Below are 20,937 nucleotides of genomic sequence, written 5' to 3'. Positions count from 1 at the left end.
AGTAGCCCCTGACTTTTGGGTTGGAGATGTCTCTAAATTTGCTCATCTCAGCTTTCATTTGAGCTATTTCAATTCTGCTTTGCTCATACAGCACCACACCTTCTTTGATGTGGGCATGCCATGCCTAATGGTCCTGTGCCAGCGTCTCCCATGTCTCACAATTGGTACCCAAATTCTTTAGAGAGATCTTGAGAGTGTCCTTGTATTGCTTCTTCTGACCTCCCTGTGAGTGCTTGCCTTGTGTGAGTTTTCTGTAAAATGGTCTTAGGGCCTAGCTTCTTAAACTGTGGGTCGTGACCCCATCTGGGGGTCATGTATCTGAATGTGGGGGTCATGAAAAATTTGGCAACAGTAAAAAGTTATGTATATCAATTTTATATACCTCTATACCCAGGGTCACATAAAAATTTTTCAGGCCAAAAAGGGGTCACGAGTGGGAAAAGTTTTAAGAAGCCTGGTTTTAGGCAAACATGAGTTTGGCATTTAAACAACGTGGCCAGTCCATCAGAGGTGCACTCTCTGCAGTCGAGTTTGAAGGCCTGGCAGGCAGTTCAGGACTTCATTGCCTAGTACCTTATCTTCCAGGTATTCTTCTGAATCTTCCTAAGACAATTCAAATGGAAGAGTTTTACTTTTCTGTCAAGAAGCTCCTATGTCCAGGTTTATATAGGAAATAATTAAAAGAAGGAAAGCATATATACATATACATATACCCAGCCCTTGGTATATATAACACCTGGCACATAGTAGGTGCTTAATAAATATCGATTGATTGATATACCCAAAGAGCTAACTTTCTCTTTTTCCTCAGAAATTGACTTTTGCTTTTAATTTTCTTTTGACTCATTTGACTAAGTAGGAAACACCCCTATTTCCTTTAGTTTTAATTCCTAGAAGAATTGGTTGGATTAATCTTTAGATCGTGGTGTCTGTGTGTGAAGCAGCGTGTTTCTTCAGAGAGCAGTCATGTGTTTCTGAAGTAGCTTTTGTTTCTAATACCTTACCAGATGAAATACAGAACTTAGCATCGGCATCCTGTGTGAATGGGCAGTTGGGCCAGACTCTATCTGAGTGACTATGGATCTCATCCAGGAGGTTCTAAAACAGACTAGACAATATAAGCTTTATTTCCAGCCCTGATGACTTCATTCTGCTTCTTAACCTTGAAATATGTATATAACTAGTATTTCTTGTTTACCATTCATCATCATTTTTACCTCACAGATAAATAAATTGTTGTTGTTTGTTGGCATTGGGAAGGAACTGTGGCCCAGAAGAAGAATGTTATATTAGCTCTTAACTGTGTGATCCCTTGGGCAAATCACTTTCACATCTCTCTCAATTTTCTCAGGCAAAATGGGGATTTGGTTGCTGTTTACTTGTGGCAGACTCTTCGTGACCCCGTGGACCAACTGTCCACGGGGTTTTCTTGGCAAAGAAACCACAGTGGTTTGCCATTTCTTTCTCCAGTTTTATGCAGGCAGTGGTTAAGTGACTTGCCCAGGGTCACACAGCTAGTAAGTGTCTGAGTTCATATTTGAACTCTGCCCTTTCTGATTCCAGGCCCAGTGCTGTATCCACTGAGCCACCTATCTGGCTGAAAATGGGGATAATACCTAAACTATGTACCTTACAGGGTTGTTGTGAGAGTCAAATGAAGTAATATGTGCAAAATGCTTTGTAAACTATTTGGGGAGGGAGAGAGCAAGTATTATTAAGTACCTACTATGTGCCAGGCACTGTGTTAAGCACTTTACAAATATTATCTCATTTAGATAATCACATTTATCTCTAGATAAGTTCCAATTATTATTTATGATTGTAAATTCTTATATAAATATAAGTGCTTGGATAAAATAGATTTGGGTTGGGGAATCTGCTAGCTATAGCACCTATAAAGCAGATAAGAGATGGTTCTTTCAGGTAAGCGTTGACAAGCCCTTGGCAAGAGTATGTAAAAATTGTCTACCTGTTCGGTCCTTTGTAATTGATTTAGGTTGTCTGTGCTTCTTCCTTCTTGCTTCTTTCTTTTATATATGCCATTTAAAAATCTTAGATGATCAATTAATTAACCAGTATTTATTAAATACCTCTTCTGTGGCAGGTATTGTGCTAGGTGCGGGGTTTATAAAGGCAAAAAAAGTAAATAGTAAAGAGCATATATTGTCTCAGGAGAAACACTTAGGGGGAGAATGGTAAACAGAGTGTAGCAGATAGTGCTTGAATGTGGAAATGAGTGGGGGCTACTCAATTCTGCCTTGTGAGGGTTGACCCCACTGGGAGGAAAGGCATTGGCCAAGGTCCTCATCAGCTGTCCTGGCTCTAGGATGATCAAGATCTTTGGGAGTCATGGAAATAGTAACTGAATGTGGGTACAGAAAGCTGATAACCACAGTGTGTGTATGTACATGCTACAGATATGCACAGAAACATAATACACATGGATACATGTATACACATGTACATCTGTATATATGAGCATACACATATATGCTTATACATGCTGTCACTTTAACATATAATATATAACAGCTAATATATATATGTGTGAGTAGTATAGAGTTAATAACCATAGTATGTGTGTATGCCCAAATATTCACATAAATAGACATCTGTATGGACACACATATGCAGTTTATATACATACATACATGTGTATACACAGATACGTATGCATACAATGCTATTACTTTTATATATATATATATATATATAAAATATACTAGCTATTATATTTGTATAGAGAACCAATAATTATAACATGTGTATATGGAAAAATTGGGAAACTAACTCACTGTTGGTGGAAGTGTGAACTGATTCAGTCATTATGGAGAGCCATCTGGAATTATTTGGCCATGAAGAGTCAGACACGACTGAAAAATGACTGAACAACAGATTCATAATGCAAGTTTGGATCTCAGGAGAGAAATAGGACTGAATGTATAGAACCGGAATCATCTAAATAGAGATGGTCATTGAATCCATGAGAGCCAGTGAGGTCAACAAATGAAAGAATATAGGGATAAAGCCTTGGACAGCACCCATAATTAGGGGACTTGATAATGATGCTCCTGCAAAGGCAGTTGAGAAAGATGGGCCCAGAGGAGAACTAAGAGAGTGTGTGTCACAATAACTTAGATAAGAGAAGAGTGTACTGAGCAATGCCTGGGTGTCAAATACTGTCTAATAGAATGAGGATGGAGAACGGGCCATCAGATATGGTGATTAAGGGATCACTGGTAACTTTGGGAAGAACAGTTTCCCTTGAATGATGAGGTCGAAACCCAGTTTGCAAGAGATTAGGAAATGAGTAAGATGAGAGTGGAGATAATGAATCTAGATAACGTTTTCTAAGATTTTAGCCCGGAAAGAAAGGTTTGGGACAAGAGTTTGAAGGGATGAGTGAGGGATTTTTAAGGATGGAGGACACTTTCAGGGGAAGCAGGATGTCTCTGAATTGAACACTGTCCTGGTTGGTTGAGGATTAAAAAAACCCTTGAAGCTCTTCACTTACACTATCACCTCCCTTCTCCCTTCACTCTCATACCCTGCCAGCTTGTAGTTTTTTTATTAACATGCTACTAATATTAATTCCTATTTTGAGAAGAGTGCCATACCTAAGGGCAGCAGTGGAATTTGTTAGTTTTGATACCATAGCAATAATATGCAGAACAAAGGTTCATTTTTTTCTTTGTAGTGTTTGCACCAACCATTTGCAATTTCCCATAAAGTTTAAGACAATTAAGTGTATTTTAAAATACCCTCTTCCAAACCCTACCTTCTTCTTGATTTTTAAAAACTTGGAGTGTAGTAGGCAACAGGGGAATGAGCCAGTTGCTCCGGAGAGACTGAAGATGGGGGTGGGTGGACATAATTGTGGGGACAATTGGCTGGGAGATATAGGAGGGCTTAGGATCGAGTATACAAGTAGAGATGTTGGCTTTGGTGAAGAGAAGGGTCACTTCTTCATCAAAAACTGTAAAAGAGGAGAGAATGAGAGGTGTTAGATGGTCAGTAATGCTCTTTGTGCAGCCAAATCAGTCCCTAGTCAGCTTCCTCTTTTCATTATGTCCAGAATTATTTGTGTTTGAGGCTCTCGTGAACTGGCTTCCCCTGAAGAGTCTTTTCCTTCCTGTTCTTTTTCAAAATTATTTGAAGTTTACTATTTCTAAAGCCTCTTGTACACATCAGACCAAGCCTGAAATTCCCCTTTTTTATTATGAAATTTAGATGTTGTGATCACTTTCTTTTAAGGCTTCCATAATTTTACTTTGGTAACTAGGTTCAGATCTCAAATATCAACTCTATTGCTTTTTCTTTCTTCCTGAAGATTGAAATTAATAGTAAGGCAAGTTCAGAATATATCAGCTATTATTCTTTTAGGGAAAAAATAAATCTCCATTGCATAAATCCTTAAATGAATTTTGTTACTCTATATAGACCTCTCTTTTGCCTATAAAACATTTTTACCTAAGTTCATATTTACTCGTGTACTTGCCTTATTCTGTCTATTAGACTTAAGTTCCTTGAGGGCAAGGACGGTCATTTTTCATCCTTAGCGTTAGGGCAGCTAGGTGGCACAGTAGATAGAGTTCTGGGCCTACAGTCAGAAAGATTCATCTTCCTGAGTTCAAATCTGACCTTAGAGATGAGTATCTCTGGGTAAGTCACTTAACCCAGTTTGCCTCAGTTTCCTCATCTGTAAAATGAGTTGGAGAAGGAAATGGCAAACCAGTCCAGTATCTTTGCCAAGAAAACCTTAAATGGAGTTAGTCATGACTGAAAAAAACGACTGAACGACACAATCCTTAGCATTTTGTGCAATTGAAACATCTCCCTCCTGACTTACTCAAATTGTTGAGCCTGAAAAATAGGAAATGGATAAAAGTAAAGATGTTGTCTTTGATTCTCACCATTTCTTAGAGAAGTTTACCTAGTATAAAACAATTGGCGCAATGAAAGGACCCAAATAACCTAGATATAGCCTCCACCATTGTACATGACATTGAAAGGGAACACAAATGTAAAGTGTAGGCTTATTGGCAAAATGTTTCAGAGGAAGATGATGGAAAGTTAAGCATAGTATTGCTTCACAAAATGCCCCGAAGGAATAGCATGGAAAACGAGTTTACAGGAACCTTGGCACGAGATTTGGCTGAAGCTAGTAATTCTGAGGGGCAATGGATAGTGTACTGGGACTGGGAGGACTTGAGTTCAAATGTGACCTCTGACATTTACTAGCTGTGTGACCCTAGTCAAATCACTTAACCCTGTGTGCCTGTTTCCTCATCTGTAAAATGAACTGAAGAAGGAAATGGCAAACTACTCCATTATCTTTGCCAAGAAAACCCTAAATGGGATCATAGAGAGTTGAACATGATTGAAAGGACCCAATGACAGTCATTCTGATTGCCTTTAGAGGTAAAACTGGAAGGACAACCAATAGGCTCTAAATGGTCTGCATTTGCTATCATTTCCGTATTGGCCTCTTATCATGATCAGGAATAGTCCTTTTGGATACTATACCTCAGATACTTAAGAAGATGAAGTTAGGGCCTTCTAACAGCATGGCACAATAGACTAGAGAAGTGGATTCCTAGCAATCGGGAAGACCTCCTCAGTTCTTGCCTTGGACACAAACTAGCTGTCTGACTTTGGGCAACATAGTCAATCTCTCAGTGGCTGAAGCAGTCTCTAAATTGCAGAACAGCTATCAATCCGGATTGATAAAGGGAATTTCTTTTCAGAAAGTTCCTTTCACCAATAAAATCATAGATCCTGTCCAAAAAAGAAAAAAAGTTAAAAAAAAAAAGATACATACCAAATACATACTTACAGAAGAAATCTTTTCTGGAAGTGCCAAATTATGTAGATGTTGACTTTAAAAAAATGAAAATTTTATTTTCACAATCACATTCTCTCCTTTCATCCTCTTCCCCTCCCCCCTTGAGAAAGCATGAAAAACTGTTACAAATATGTATAATCAAGCAAAACAAATTTAGTGATTACTTTTTTCCAATTCAGTTTGTTTCAGCTTTTATTCATTCATTTACTTATTAATTTAATTTTTATTTTTTAAAAAGTAGTAAACATTTTTATTTATAGTTTTGAGTTCCAATGTTTATCCCTCCTCCACTTCTTCCCATCCCCTCTCCCTGAGGTGGTAAGCAATCAGATATTGGTTATTTTGTCTTTTTTTTTTTTTTTTGTGGGGCAGTGAGGGTTAAGTGACTTGCTCAGGGTCACACAGCTAGTGTCAAGTGTCTGAGGTCGAATTTGAACTCAGGTCCTCCTGAATCCAGGGTCAGTGCTTTATCCATTGCACCACCTAGATGCCCCCATTTAGTCATTTTGTATAAGAAAACTTGAATAAAAGAAAAAAAATGAAAGTGAAAAATAGCATGCTTCAGTCTGTGTTCCATCAATATTAGTTCTTTCTTTGGAGGTGGATGGTATGTTTCATCAATAGTCCTTTGGGATTGTCTTGGATCATTGTATTGTTGAGAATAGTTAAATCATTTATAGTTCTTCATAGTGATTACTTTTAAAGATATCTGATAGAAGGGAGGATCCAAAAGAATGGGAATGATCATGTATAGTATCATCACATTTAAAAAGCAGTTCAGAAGGTAGCAGTAACTACCGGCCCCTATTCCTATTTTGTCATCTCCATTAAATCTTTGTAAGAATTTAAAGGGTGTCCCAAAAATCTTAATGCACTTTAAAGTTATTAAAGCTTTTTATGCAAACCTTAGAGATATATTTGGTGAAAAACCCGAGGGAAAGCCTTTCTGATTTTCTAAAGGACACTGTGTCTCAGGTATAGAGAATATGAGATTGTGGGTTTTTTGCTTGTTGACTTTTTAAAATTTTTGTTATTATTATTATTATTATTTTTGGTGAGGAATTTGAGTTTAACTCACACAGCTAGTAAGTGTCAAGTGTCTGAGGCTGGATATGAACTCACATCCTCCTGACTCCAAGGGTAGTGCTCTATCCACTGGGCCACCTAGCTGCTCCTTGTTTATTGATAATAAATAAAACATTTAATTCAACTCTTCTCCACTATTGAGACCACAGCATTCATTGGAAGGAATCTCAGAATTCACATAGTCCAACCTTTTGTTGGGTTATGGATCCTTTTGGTAATCTGGGGAAAATGCAGTGAAAGTAAAAAGGGAAATTTTTTCCCTACCTAATTTCACAGGCATCCTGGTCTGAAATCTATCCACAGATCTTTTGAATATCTATGAGGCCCCTGGTTAGAAATCTCTAATCTACTTCATCTCATGCCTCTGAAGACATTCCTTTTGTAACATCTCCTAAAAGTCATCAATCTGGCCTTTATCAAAAGGCTTCCAGGGAAGGGTAAATCTCCTATTACTTCCCCTGGAAGTTTATTCAATTTTTTGGACAATGCTAAATGTTAAAAAGTTTTTCTTTTCATCAAACTGAAATCTCCTTCTCTGCAAATAGCACCCATTGTTCTTTTGTTTGTTTTTTTCCAGAGCAATGAGGGTTAAGTGACTTGCCCAGGGTCACACAGCTAAGTAAGTGTCAAGTATCTGAGGCTAGATTTGAACTCTGGTCCTCCTGACTCCAGGGCTGGTGCCCCTACCCATTGTTCTTCACTCTGTTCTCTGGGGCCACTGGCTATCAGTGTTCCACGTAAAACTCTACCATGTGCCAAGTATGGTGACAAATGCCAGTAATCCTCACTACTGGCGAGGCTGAGGCTGGTACGTTGTTTGAACTTGGGAGTTCTGATCTGTAGTGGGACTAATAGGACTTGTGCAACCTGAACAAGAAAGGGAGACCTTGTCTTTAAAAAATGAAAAAGAATCTTATCATGTTTTCCTCCAAGCAGTTCTTGAAGAAGTGTGGTTTGGAGGTCTCTGGGGAGGGGGTGGGGTCTTCAAAATCCTTTCAGGGATTTGGTGAGGTCAAAACTATTTTCATAATAATATTAAGATGTTTTAATTTCCGGTACTTTAAATGTCAATAGATGTAATTCACAGACAAAAACTCTTTGGAGGTGTCCTCAGTAATTTATAACAGTAATGGGATTCAGAGACCCAAAAGTTTGAGACCCACTGCTCCAAATCTCCAATCTGATCATCTCCAATTCTTTCAAATAATTCTCCTCTTATGGCATAGTCTTCAGTTCACAATAGATAGTTCAAATAGGGTCTGAGTACAGTGGGCCTAGGAGTCGATAGATGGCACAGTAGATAGAGCTCAAGAGACCTGAGTTCAAATGTGGCCTCAGACACTAACTAGCTGCTTGACCCTGGGGCAGTCACTTCAACTCTGTCTGCCTCAATGTCCTCAACTGTAAAAATGGGTATAATGGTAGCACCTTCCAGGGTTGTCGTGAGGATCAGGTGAGATAATATTTGTAAATTGCACAGTGATTGGTATGTAGTAGGTACTTAATAAATAATTTAATAAATATTTTCTCCCTCCCTCCCTTCTTTCTTTTCTTCCATCCCTCTCATTCCTTCCTTCCCTCCCTCCCTCTGTAACGATTGGAATAATGCCACCTGCTGGATACTTACTGTAGAAGAGTTCTGCCCATGAAGGGAAGGTCTTTGAGGGCAAGACCAGGAGTCTTTTCTTCAGGAGTCAGGAAGTGACGCGGACTAGTGGGAGGAGGAAGGAAGAGACTGGCGCTCAGTCTGGGCTCTTTCCTGAGGACGCTGGCGGAGAAGGGAGCTAGAAATGTGCTCTCCCTTTAATAGATAGGAATCTAGGCCTTTCTCTCTCTCTTTACCAAATTCTTATTCTCCTTAATAAATGCTTAAAAGTCTAACTCTTGCTAAAGCTTATAATTTATTGGCGACCACTCATTAGATATTTTAGACAGTTTAGCTAGAATTTTAGCCCTTAACAGATGGCTGACCACGAAGAGGAAAGCTAACCCTTAGTCTTCTTCTGATCGGGTAAGAAATTTCCCCTCCCTCTCCCTTTAACTGCTAAGTACTGGTGTACTGGCTGTGTTTTTCCTTTGAATTTTTTCGAATGGACCTTTTAAACTCCCTAATTATCCTATTTTTGATTTTGGTCTGTTTAACCAGACAAATGGGAGATAAGATCATGTTAATGCTTTGTTTTTGTGGATTTTCTATTTTTCTTTTTCTTTTTGTTAAAAGAGCCAGCAACTTACTCACACAAGGAAATATCTCTCCCTCTCCCAACCATGCTTTTTCAGAGAAACCTGAAGAGATTCCCGCAGCTTTTCCCAGTTCTAACACTAATTGTTGCTCTAATTTTGCATGCCTGGAGGCAATGACCCACCCCCTAGAAGCTTTTAATCCCCTAGCACCTGGAGGCAAAGTGGGGGAAGAGGAATCCAGGCCTGAGTTCAAAATCAAGTCTGATTCAAATTGCTCTGGTCCTTCCCCTCCTCTCCAGACCCCACCCTCTACTCCTCCTATGGCCAAGCCCATAGCTTCCCCTGCCTGGGAAGTCCAGAGATCTGATGCGCATGCTCAACTTTTTCTACCTGCATTTGCAGCTTCAGGCTCAGCCCTTCCCCGGCCTGGCTGTGCTTTTGAGACAATCTTAGAAAACTCTTTAAATTCCAGATATGCTTGTTTTGTTCATAATTTTGCTAACCTGCTTTTGTCTTTAATTAGTAATCTTATAAAGCATTTGTATGGTGAAAAGACTGACAGACAATATAAAGGGGTTAAAGAAGAAAAACTTAAGCTGAATAAGAATGACAATCAACATAGTTCAAGACTCTGCCTCTTTTGCCATGGAAGGGTATATATTTTACAGAAATGTAGAAGTAAGCAGCAAGGTATTGATATGAGTATTGGGGATTTTAGATATCGGAATCAAAGGTGTTCTGAATTCACTCAGAGTATTAATATCAGTTCAGAGGTTACATAGGATTTCTATGCTATTACATATACATTTTGAAATTAATGGTATGGGTTTATTTTCATAGAGATTTTCATGCTTTTGAGATTGTGTTTTATATTTAGTTTTTAAAACAAGGAGAATATTTGTAAAAGCTTTTTATAGTCATGTGATCAAGTTTATATTTTATAATACTCTTATTAATATTAAGTTCATTCTCATTTAGATTTCCTTAGTTTGAATTTCACTGTCTTTTATTGTTCCATGTGTATTTTCTTCTATTCATTTGTCTATCTAATTTTGAAACATTGCAAGATGGTTTTGATTTTATTATACAATGTTAATTCTAGGAGTATTGTGCTCCCATATTCTGAGTTGTTTGTTTTTGTTATTTTTTCTCAACTGATTATTTGATCAAACTCTTTAAAGCATTTCCGTGGCAAATTGGTTGCCATGGCAAGTGTAAATTGATTCTAGAAGTATTATTTTTGATAAGCATATTCCCAAAAAAAAAAAAAAGAGGGGAACATTTGTAAAAGTTTTCTATTTTCAAAAAAAAAAGTTCTTTGAGATTCTGTTGTGCTTTAACTTGTATTTAAGTATGTTCTGATTTTTCACAAAAGTAATTGTATACTAAGTAAAAAAAAGGGTATTATTTGAAATTGTTGCGTAATTATATATTGTGTTCTGAGTCAAGATGTATTCACATTTTTTGCAATCATTTATTATCCTCAATTTTAAATCCATATGAGACTTGAATTATGGGAACTTATCATTTAAGACATTAATTGCCTTTATTCTGAGTTATCAGATGCCAGTTGGCCAAGATGCCATCCAATCACAAGAGGAATACATGCAAGAGCAGACACTGAACTGTCACATGAGGGGAGACATGCATGAAGTCAAGGTATGGCCGAGGGAACGGCTTTTGACTAATGTTGAGGTTGGATTCTCTTGGTTTAATATTTTATTTTATTTTTCCCCACAATATTGTACAGATGGCTGGAAGTATTGATCCCACCCATCTCACTTCTACACCTGGCTTCTATGCTCCCTCCTATATGCCTGATGCCATGGACATCTCAATCCCATGCATCTGATTAAGTCTGACTCAGTTTCTTCCAATATGTTCGGTGGCATGGACATATATTCCATCCACCTATTTTAAGCCTGGCATACTGTATGGGCAGTACATATTGCTCAAGTGTGGGAATGCTCATATCCCATCATTTCTCTGTTCTTTTATGGTAACCCCCATAATTATCTCAGGTGTCATGATAAATACAGTGTTGAATTTGGCCTTGACACCTGTTACCAATTATATTAGATTTTTAAATTTCTCATAATGGCATGAGGATAATTAGGCAGATGATGCAAAAAGTGATGAAACAAAGATAAAAAATTATTTTTAATAATTAATATCGCAGCAATTGTCTTCTCAATTACCCTCCATAAGGGGGGGACTATAGTAATATTATAATTTTAAAGAATGGTTCAATTTTTGTTTTATTGTATGTTTCATGTGTAACAACTAAGATTCTGAATTCCCTTAGACATGTTTTTGAGAACTTTCATTGTTGGATTTGATTATTGACAAAGCTATTTTAAAGTTGTGTTAAGCTCAATTTTGTAGGAAATTTTCCTGGCTGATTACCAGTATCCACACATCAACCCCTGAAAAGACTTCCATTCCACGACTACACCTAGAGGACATCTGAGAAAAGACTTTCAGAGACTTTAAATGAACAGCTTTGTTTTGTTTTTTTTTCTCTTTTCTTTTTCTGTTATAATATCATCTGTAATATGTATTTTCTGCAGAGGCCCTCCCTTTGCAAGACCAATGTCAAAGCGTCGGTTCATGAGGACAAAAAATCGCCCCTCTGAACAAAACTTTCCTCTCTTCCTTTTCTATATTGTTGTTCACATATTATTAGTTAGCAATAGTTATTATATTCTTTTTACTGTTCCGTCAAGGAAACATTTTGTTTCTTGAGGAACAACAGGGGGGACTGTAACGATTGGAATAATGCCACCTGCTGGATACTTACTGTAGAAGAGTTCTGCCCATGAAGGGAAGGTCTTTGAGGGCAAGACCAGGAGTCTTTTCTTCAGGAGTCAGGAAGTGACGCGGACTAGTGGGAGGAGGAAGGAAGAGACTGGCGCTCAGTCTGGGCTCTTTCCTGAGGACGCTGGCGGAGAAGGGAGCTAGAAATGTGCTCTCCCTTTAATAGATAGGAATCTAGGCCTTTCTCTCTCTCTTTACCAAATTCTTATTCTCCTTAATAAATGCTTAAAAGTCTAACTCTTGCTAAAGCTTATAATTTATTGGCGACCACTCATTAGATATTTTAGACAGTTTAGCTAGAATTTTAGCCCTTAACACCTCTCTTCTTCTTCCCCTTCCTTTCTAGCTTTTTGCAACCTGAAAATCTGATAATAATGTCATCCTTGCCTTTATCCAAGCCCTTGGTAAGAATGTCTAGCTATCTACTAGGAAACCAGAGTCTACCTAGCAAAGGGCAATTTGCCATCTGCTCTGCTACTAACCACAAGAAAGAGTGACCTTTAGGACCCGTTCTCCAGAGACCAAACTCCTCCACTCTAGGGAAGTTAGGTTTGACACTCTGCCCTGGGACTTGGCTATCCTATCGTGATCGTGCTGTGAATCAGTAAAAACTCATGGAACCTACCTGCTCCATGTAGCCAGCCCCATTTAATCATCTGCCAAGAACTCAGGACTTCCTCAATGAGCATCTTGCCCTTTGCCTTGCTGCTCTTGATATACCTCTCCCACTCCACCCAACCTCTCTTCTGCCTCTTGTTGTTTTGTGGGCATGGTAGGTAACTCCTGGCAGGTAACTGACCTTTGTCTCCATTTATGATCCCTGTGTTTTTCCAAAGTGAAAGCCCCTTCTCTAGCTCCTACTTCCCCAAATATATTAGAGGCCTCTATTAGCATGTAAGCTTCTTGTAGTTAGGGACTTTTGTATTTGTTTCTCCAGTTTCTAGCATAGCACCGTGCATGGTAGGCACATGTTCTTACTCATTCATCCTGTGTCATATAGCCTAAGATCAATAATAAATCCTTACTAGACCTTTCCTTCCAAGTTCACCTTATTTTGTTAACGATTCCTTTTCGGGTCCAGTCATTTAAATTACATGTATCATCGTTTAGCCTGCACCTATCCTTATTTTTCATAATGATAATACTGATAATAAGATAATGATAATAAGATATTATAAGATAATAAGAAATTATCAGATGTTTTGCTGAAATCCAGGTGTCCTAGATCTATGGCATTCCATTTACCAGTTGACCTATTGCCCCTGTGAAAAATGGAAATCTGAAGACTATACTGACTTGTTTTTGATGGAGTCCAGTGGCTCTTAGTTATCGTCTATTTCATTTCTAAATGCTCAGAAATCAACCTTTAATGATATATTCTAGGAATTTTCCAGGGATCAATCAAGCTCATAATTCTTTTTATTTCACGTTTATATTAGAATTTTATTTTTGAAAGTTTCCCGCCCCTTTTGGGCCATCTTCCCTTGTAGAATTTTAGGCTATGTATGAGATCCTCAAGTTTTTTCCTTTGTACTCTTATAAAATCCACTCTTCCCAAATCTCTGGTGCATTTCAGACTATGCATGGATATTCTTATTCATTTCCTTCCTTCCTTCCTTCCTTCCTTCCTTCCTTCCTTCCTTCCTTCCTTCCTTCCTTCCTTCCTTCCTTCCTTCCTTCCTTCCTTCCTTCCCTCCCTCCCTCCCTCCCTCCCTCTCTCCCTCCCTCCTCTCTCTCTCTCTCTCTCTCTCTCTCTCTCTCTCTCACTCACCTTCGCCCTCGCCCTCCTCTTCTTTCCCCTCTCCCCTTTCCCCACATCTCAAACAGTGAATTACTAAGTGAGAAGGTCTCTTCTACCCAAGGTTCCCATATTTTGCACTTTAGCTACCAACTTCTCCTTGTTTGTAAAAATGAGATTGAGAGTTGAAGTTCCCCTTGTTTGGTTCCTCCACCTTTGAAAGAATGAAATTTTCTGTAAAGCAGAATAAGAATTTGTCAACTTCTCTGCTTTAAACAGTCAGAACTCCAGCAGATTGTCTGGGTAGCTGAAGTGCCCTATCGCTATCACTTACGCTTCTGATTGCCATGTTGAATTTCTCATCTCTTTCCAAGTGGCCTTTCTTCCTTGAAAGTATTGCTTCTCTTTTTCCTTCCACTGAATCTCACTCAAATGTGCTGTGCCTTGCTTCTTCACTCAGGTTTGTAGATTTCCTTACAAGGATGTATCTTCTTTATTATGATGCTTTTTGGATTTCTCCTTTTATCTCTTTTGTTCTTCCTGTATAATCAAGAATGCTCTTTTTCCTGTCCTACCAACTCAGTCTTTGAGGTCAACTTTGCCTCCTTGAATTAGAGTCTATAATTTGCCTTGTCTTTTGCTCATGTTTTGTGTATTTGTGTATGGACAAGTGAGGCCATAGATTTTATTGCTGGATCTTTTATTGGATATTGTCTCCTATGAATTACTGCTTTTTTAAATTGATATTCCTCTTTCTTTATTGCACTTGGTGCTTTTTGTTCTTGAAGAGGACCAGTGCTGTCATGAGGCTGATGTCAGCCTCATTCTCTCCTCCAGAGTCATGGAAGAACAGTAGCAAGACAAAAGTCAAGATGATTAGTGATGTCCCAGAATGCAGTGGATGACCTTGGCCTTTCTAAATTAAGGTCCCTCCTAGGTCTCAGTTTGTCTGAGGCCTGGGTAATGAAAGATGGCCCGATTTACTGTCACCAAGAATTTTATAGCATCAGTTTTAGCAGATGGACGTGGGCAGTGTTCTCCTCCCTCCACCAAGCTGAATGATCAGATTTGCAAGACTCCAGGAAAAAAAATTTTTATTTTCCCTTATTAGATACATCTTTAGGGTGCTTTTTGTGCCTATGTTAACAGAACATAAGATTCCACAACAGAGATGACTTTGTTTTAACTGTTTTCTGAGAAAGATTTTCATCACTGGCATGATGGATGATATGGTAAGTAAAGTCTAAGTAGGGCAGGATTACCTTTCATCTGGTGAAATTCTCTAGATGTTCCTTTTTATGGCTGACATTAGATTGATGACACTGAGCCCCAGAACACTACAAGACCTTCTAAATGCGGGCCACAGTCACTGGAAAGATAATGGCCTTGTTAGAAAGTTAGGACTTAGAAAATTATGATTGTGGTTATGCATCCTACTGTCATCTTTGCATATCACATTTTAGCCTATAAAATATTCAAAGCCCATTGATTTATTAGGATAATAATACTGTGCTTTTAAAAGAGCTTTCACATCTTTTATGTCATTTTACCAGACGAGAGAAATAGGTAAGGGGTTATCATTATCGCAGAAAAGCAGGAAATCAATCATAAGGTAGGTCTCGTCTCTATCCGGTGCTTTCCCTAACATACCACATTCTTTCTTATCTGTCCTTGCCAGAGCCCAGATGTACATACAAGCTTATGAAAATCTAGCCTCTCTGTCTTGGTAACACAGGCTTGTAATAATCTCAGCAACTAGGGAGGCTGAGGCTGAGCTACAATGGGCTCCTGATGGGATGTCTGTGCTGTCTGGCATTAATATATTGAGCTCACGCAGGTTTCTTAATGTGGAGCCAACCAGCCCAAGTGGGAAACAGAGCAGGTCAAAGCTCTGCTGCTGATCACTAGTGGGATTGGCCACTTCTAGTCTGGACAGATAGGGAGATCTAGTCTTTTAAAAAATCTAGCCTAATGAATGTAAGTTTCTTGAGGGCTTTGTGTTTGTACCTAGAAGAGTGCCGTGTACAAAGCAGGGGCTTACTGTTTGTTGAATTGAATTCAGTAATCACAGACTACATTTCTTACTAATTAGCTGTGCAAAATGTAAAATATGCTTTCTTGTGGGTGGAGATTTTTTTTTTATCTCCAATAGAGACAAAAGAGATTGTCATTTTGTTTGAGGCTGTAGGAAGAAAGGAGGGAAGCTATTGTCTAAGCAGGAAACAGGTTTGCGGAGGAGTTTCTTGGTTGAATCTATCTGTGGGGGCCCTCCTAAGACTGAAGAAAGCAGGTTTAGGAGGACTGGGGCTCTCTAGGTGGAAAGGGGTTACAGAGATAACATTTGATCTTTAAAAAAAATCATACTAGGTTGCTTTTCATTCTTTAGCCTTCCGGTTCAATGCATGCACTGTATCTTTGTAACCTCTCTACCTCTTGCACTCAATCTATAAGAAAGAAGTCAGAATTAGCAACCTAGGCAAGATGTAGACTTGGCCCAGCCATCTGGGCACTGCCTACTACCCTCTTGTGGCCTTCTGATGCTATAACAGCCTTTTGTATAATACCTTACTTTTAGTAAAGCTCCAAGGGAGTGAGTGTCATAGGATATCTCAGATGAAATGAAAGATCGTCCAGTTTGACATTTCCCAAACTGTTCTGCAGAGCCCTGGGTTTCTGTGTGATGTGAATAAGAGTCTTGTGGGGGAAATGCTGATATACTTAGTTATATTTTTCCTTATAAAATTTATACATTAAATTGAGTATCAGATCTACTTAGCTCATGTAGCAATTATTTTTTCCAGTTTGAAAATAGCCTTAATGTCCTCTAAAATTTTCCCAATTGCCCTTCATACCAAATATCTTTCCCCTTATTTCAGATATCAAAGTTTTACCAGATATCTTTCCTCAATATTTTTGAGCTTCCAAATATGATGGGAAAATGCTGAGCTAATTGATACCTTCACAGATGAGGATATCAGATAAATTACACGCAAAGAACTTTGCAAACCTTAAAACATTATATAAATGTTAGCTGAGGCCCAGAGAAATGAAGGGACTTGCATAGGGTCATACTACTAACTAATTAGTACCAGGCAGGCCTGATATTTGAAATCAATTTTCTTAAGCTCTGTGTAGTTTTTTCCTATTACATCTTGCTGCCCTTTAAAGATTAGAATTAGGGGCAGCTAGATGGCGCAGTGGATAGAGCACTGGCCCTGGAGTCAGGAGTATCTGAGTTCAAATCCTGCCTCAGACACTTAATACTTACTAGCCGTGTGACCCTGGGCAAGTCACTTAACCCCAATTGCCTCACTTAAAAAAAAAAGATTAGAATTTAAGAATGGGGGTGGGGGGGTAAGGCACCTAGGTGGTACAATGGATAGAGCTCTGGCCCTGGATTCAGGAGAACCTGAGTTCAAATTTGGCTTCAGGGGGGCAGCTAGATGGTGCAGTGGATAAAGCACCGGCCCTGGATTCAGGAGGACCTGAGTTCAAATCCTGCCTCAGAAACTTGACACTTTCTTTTTCTTTTCTTTTTTTTTTTTTTGTGGGTCAATGGGGGTTAAGTGTCTTGCCCAGGGTCACACTAGTAGTAAGTGTCAAGTGTCTGAGGCCGGATTTGAACTCAGGTCCTCCTGAATCCAGGGCCGGTGCTCTATCCACTGTGCCATCTAGCCACCCCCTTCACTTGACACTTTCTAGCTGTGTGACCCTGGGTCAGTCATTTAAGCCTCATTGCCCCACCAAAAAAAAAAAAAAACCCAAACAGACAAACAAAGCAAAAAACAAATCTTGCCTCAGATACTTACTATCAGTGTGACCCTTGGCAAGTCACTTAACCTTAATTTCTTCTTCCTGATCACCCATAAAAAAGAATGGCTCAAAAGATGAAGCTGTGTCAATTGACAGTGCATTTTTTTTTTAAATCAATAAGGCAAAGAAAGGAAAGAGATAGTGGGACGAAAATTATTTCAAAATAAAATTCTATCTGCTTATGGTTATTTGTATTTAAAGTACATTTGTTCAAATAGGAGTAATTATAGTAAAGTTTTAAAAATCATGTGTCAAAATTGATGTACTAGGTTTTTCAAGTGTTTCATAATCAGGCCAGAGTCCATGGTTGTGTGTAGATATAAAATGCTAAACACAGATCTTCACTTAACTTATGGTAGGTTAGGAAAGAAGGGGTTTTTGGGAAATAATCACAGTTGTGGATCTTTTCTTCCATAGCCTGGAAACAAGGAAACAAGACTGATTTTTAAGCTATTGGTCTAATTTCTATTATTTCTTACATTTCATTATGTTTGCTATGATTTGCCTTTTAACTTTGGTCCTGGGCTATCAGTGTTGTGAGGTAGAAATAAGGTTGAACCAACAGGAAAGCTGGACTCAAGTACTGACTTTGCCACTAAGTTGGTATATGACTTTAGGGAAGTCATTTTACCTCTCTCAGGGCTTTAATTCATCTGTAAAGGAGAGGGTCACACTATGTTTTCTAAGGTTGAGACTAGTTAGAGGATCTTGAAAAGGCACCATGGCAAAAGAGATGGCATGATGGACTGAAATCCAGCAAGATCTGTGTTCAGATCCTGCATCAGATATTTGTGACCCTGGACAAGTCACTTGATTTCATTCATCATTTGTTGTTCAGTTTTCAGTCATGTCCGAGTCCTGGTGACTCCTTTTGGGGTTTTCTAGACAGAGATACCATGTTTAACCATGTCATTCCCTGTCAATTAAAACTTCACCATTTGGTTCAAATCTATCTTTCCAAACTGATTACATTTTGTAAAATGGGCCTAATTACAGCACCTGCCTGATTGTAAACACCAAGCGAATTAATGAATGTAAAACAATTCCTGAACCTTAAAACACAACATAAATACCAGCTGCTATTGTTATTTTATACTTGCCCACTTTTAGGAGTAGGTGATCGTATTTTATTTATTGATTAAAGACATCTGAAAATCTGGACTATTCATATAGCATGGTGAGTTCTTTTCTTCACAATTAGCTTTTTTATGAATGGGAAATGACAGAAATCCCCAACCTTTCTGTGGCAGAAGCTATTTTTATTTCCCATAATCATTCAGATCACAGTGAAATGTGGGATTGGAAGTGGAGTGGGGATGGATAATAACAATGAAGTCTTGAGTTGTTTGTGTGCTTAGAAATTCTAGGGAGCCCCAAAGAGGGAGACTTGGGGCCTTGTGATGGCTTCTAGCCACACATGCCTTTTAATGAAGTGCTCACAGACTGGGAAGGAACACAACAGCAATTGTGACTCTGTAATCAAAGAAGTTGTATTTTTTTCTCCATTCAGTCAGTAGGAATTCCCTGGAATAGGATTTCCATTTCCTTACCCCTTCCTCATTAGTCTGAGAGGATTACCAATGAAATGCTAGAGATTAACCAATGCTTATGAAGAGAGGCTATTCTATCCAGATTGGCAAGATGGGAAAATTCCATTGGTCATTGGATAGAGCTTTGAGGGTGGTAGGTCACTTTCCCTCTATTTTTCTTTTTCTTTCTGAACTTTGATATATTCAAGGCATGATGGAGGTAAATGCCTTAATTAATTCAGACCTTTCTGTAGACTTCCCCGGAATCCATGTCTCTCAGTGATGGTGGTAAGGTTGGGTACTATGCAGGATTGGGAAGGGATTGGTCACTACCTCCTACTGGCCCATGTTACTTGTTGGCTCTACTGGGGGCAGCTAGGTGGTGCAGTGGATAAAGCACCGGCCCTAGATTCAGGAGGACCTAAGTTCAAATCTAGCCTCAGATACTTGAACCTTAATAACTGTGTGACCCTGGGCAAGTCACTGTTTGCCTCAGTTTCCTCATCTGTCAAATGAGCTGGAGCAAGAAATAGCAAACCACTCCATTATCTTTGCCAAGAAAACCCCAAATGAGGTCATGAAGAGGCAGACAGCGACTGAAACAACTGAACAATATGGCTTCATCAACCACAGGGTAGAAAACTCCCCTTCAGTGATAAAAATCAACAACTCATCTGTCACTTTTAGTCTTAGTTGCCTGGCATGATGTGATGTTAAGCAGCTTGCCCATAATCAAGCAGCTAGCATGTGTCAGATTTAGGACTTGATACCAGGGCATTCAGAATTGCAGCCTACCCCTTGTCCACCTCAGCACAAACCAAGATACCTTACTTCCCTGGTATACTTCCTCCCTCTCTAGCTTCCTTGAGAGGATACTTTAGAATATTTTATCGATATCTTCTTTATATCACCATCCTTTCTGAGTGTATCCTTTCTGAATATCCCTACCCAAAGAGTTATATCCTTTTTTTTGGCAGGGCAATGAGGGTTAAGTGACTTGCCCAGGGTCACACAACTAGTAAGTGTCTGAGGTTGGATTTGAACTTAGGTATTGCTTATTCCAAGCCCGACCCTCCATCCATTGCACCATCTATTTCATGGACCTCAGGAGAAGAAACCTGGTCTAGGACATCTTTCTGTCCTTCTTCTCACAGGTATACCTGTCTCAATACGGTCTCTCTCCAGTCATCATTTTACACCACTGTCAAAATGGAATCCTTGGCTTTTTCAAATACCATATTCCAATTATCAAGGATACTTGCCTCAGATCTTTTTTTTTTCTTTTCCTCCATCAATTACACATTTGGTACTTATTTGCATAGTCTACTATGCCAACAGAATGCTACAGGAAAAAAAAAACCCACATCAACTCAGAATAGAGATTAGAGTCATGGGCTATATTTCAAAGAAAGCCTTTTGTTTTAGTATTGGTTGTAGGGAGTAGCCAAATGGCTACACACCTGTTAAATCTTAGTAACACAAATAGGTTTTTTTGCTCTAAATCCCAGTTCTTTACCATCCTTTATGCTTTTTCCATATGCTGCTGTTCTTTTATAATAAATGCCATCCTTTGTGGGCTAACTGAATCTTGTCTGGATTTAAAGCTCTGCTTATTTAGTTCATCAGAGATTTCTCTTACCATCACATAATAATAGGAGATCTCATACTACAGTGTTTGTAGAAATGAAAACAAATTCCCCGCTTTCTGATTTTACTCCTTTGTTTCTCTAATATCGTTGGTTGCTACCGTCTTAGGCTATATGATACTTCCCCCGGGGCCCACAAATGGGTACAATTTTTGACTTGGCACTTGGTTCAAACTTCAAACTGTAAAAGGCCTCTTAAAGTTTTAAAGTGGCTACATTACACTGTAGGTCAATAAATCAATCAATATAACTGCTTTATGACTTGTAAGGTGACTAGCC

General features: G+C 38.8%; 1 protein-coding gene across 3 annotated transcripts in view; it reads left to right on the top strand.

The window, feature by feature from the left end:
* CLCN4 (chloride voltage-gated channel 4) overlaps nucleotides 1-20,937 on the top strand; it is a 99,670-nt gene that overhangs the window by 9,975 nt on the left and 68,758 nt on the right. The window lies entirely within an intron of this gene.

This window comes from Dromiciops gliroides, chromosome 3, assembly GCF_019393635.1.
Source record: "Dromiciops gliroides isolate mDroGli1 chromosome 3, mDroGli1.pri, whole genome shotgun sequence".
In the NCBI taxonomy this organism is placed as follows: Eukaryota; Metazoa; Chordata; class Mammalia; order Microbiotheria; family Microbiotheriidae; genus Dromiciops; species Dromiciops gliroides.
The sequence above is the reverse complement of the archived record's forward strand: the minus strand, read 5'-3'. Positions and strand labels throughout refer to the sequence as shown.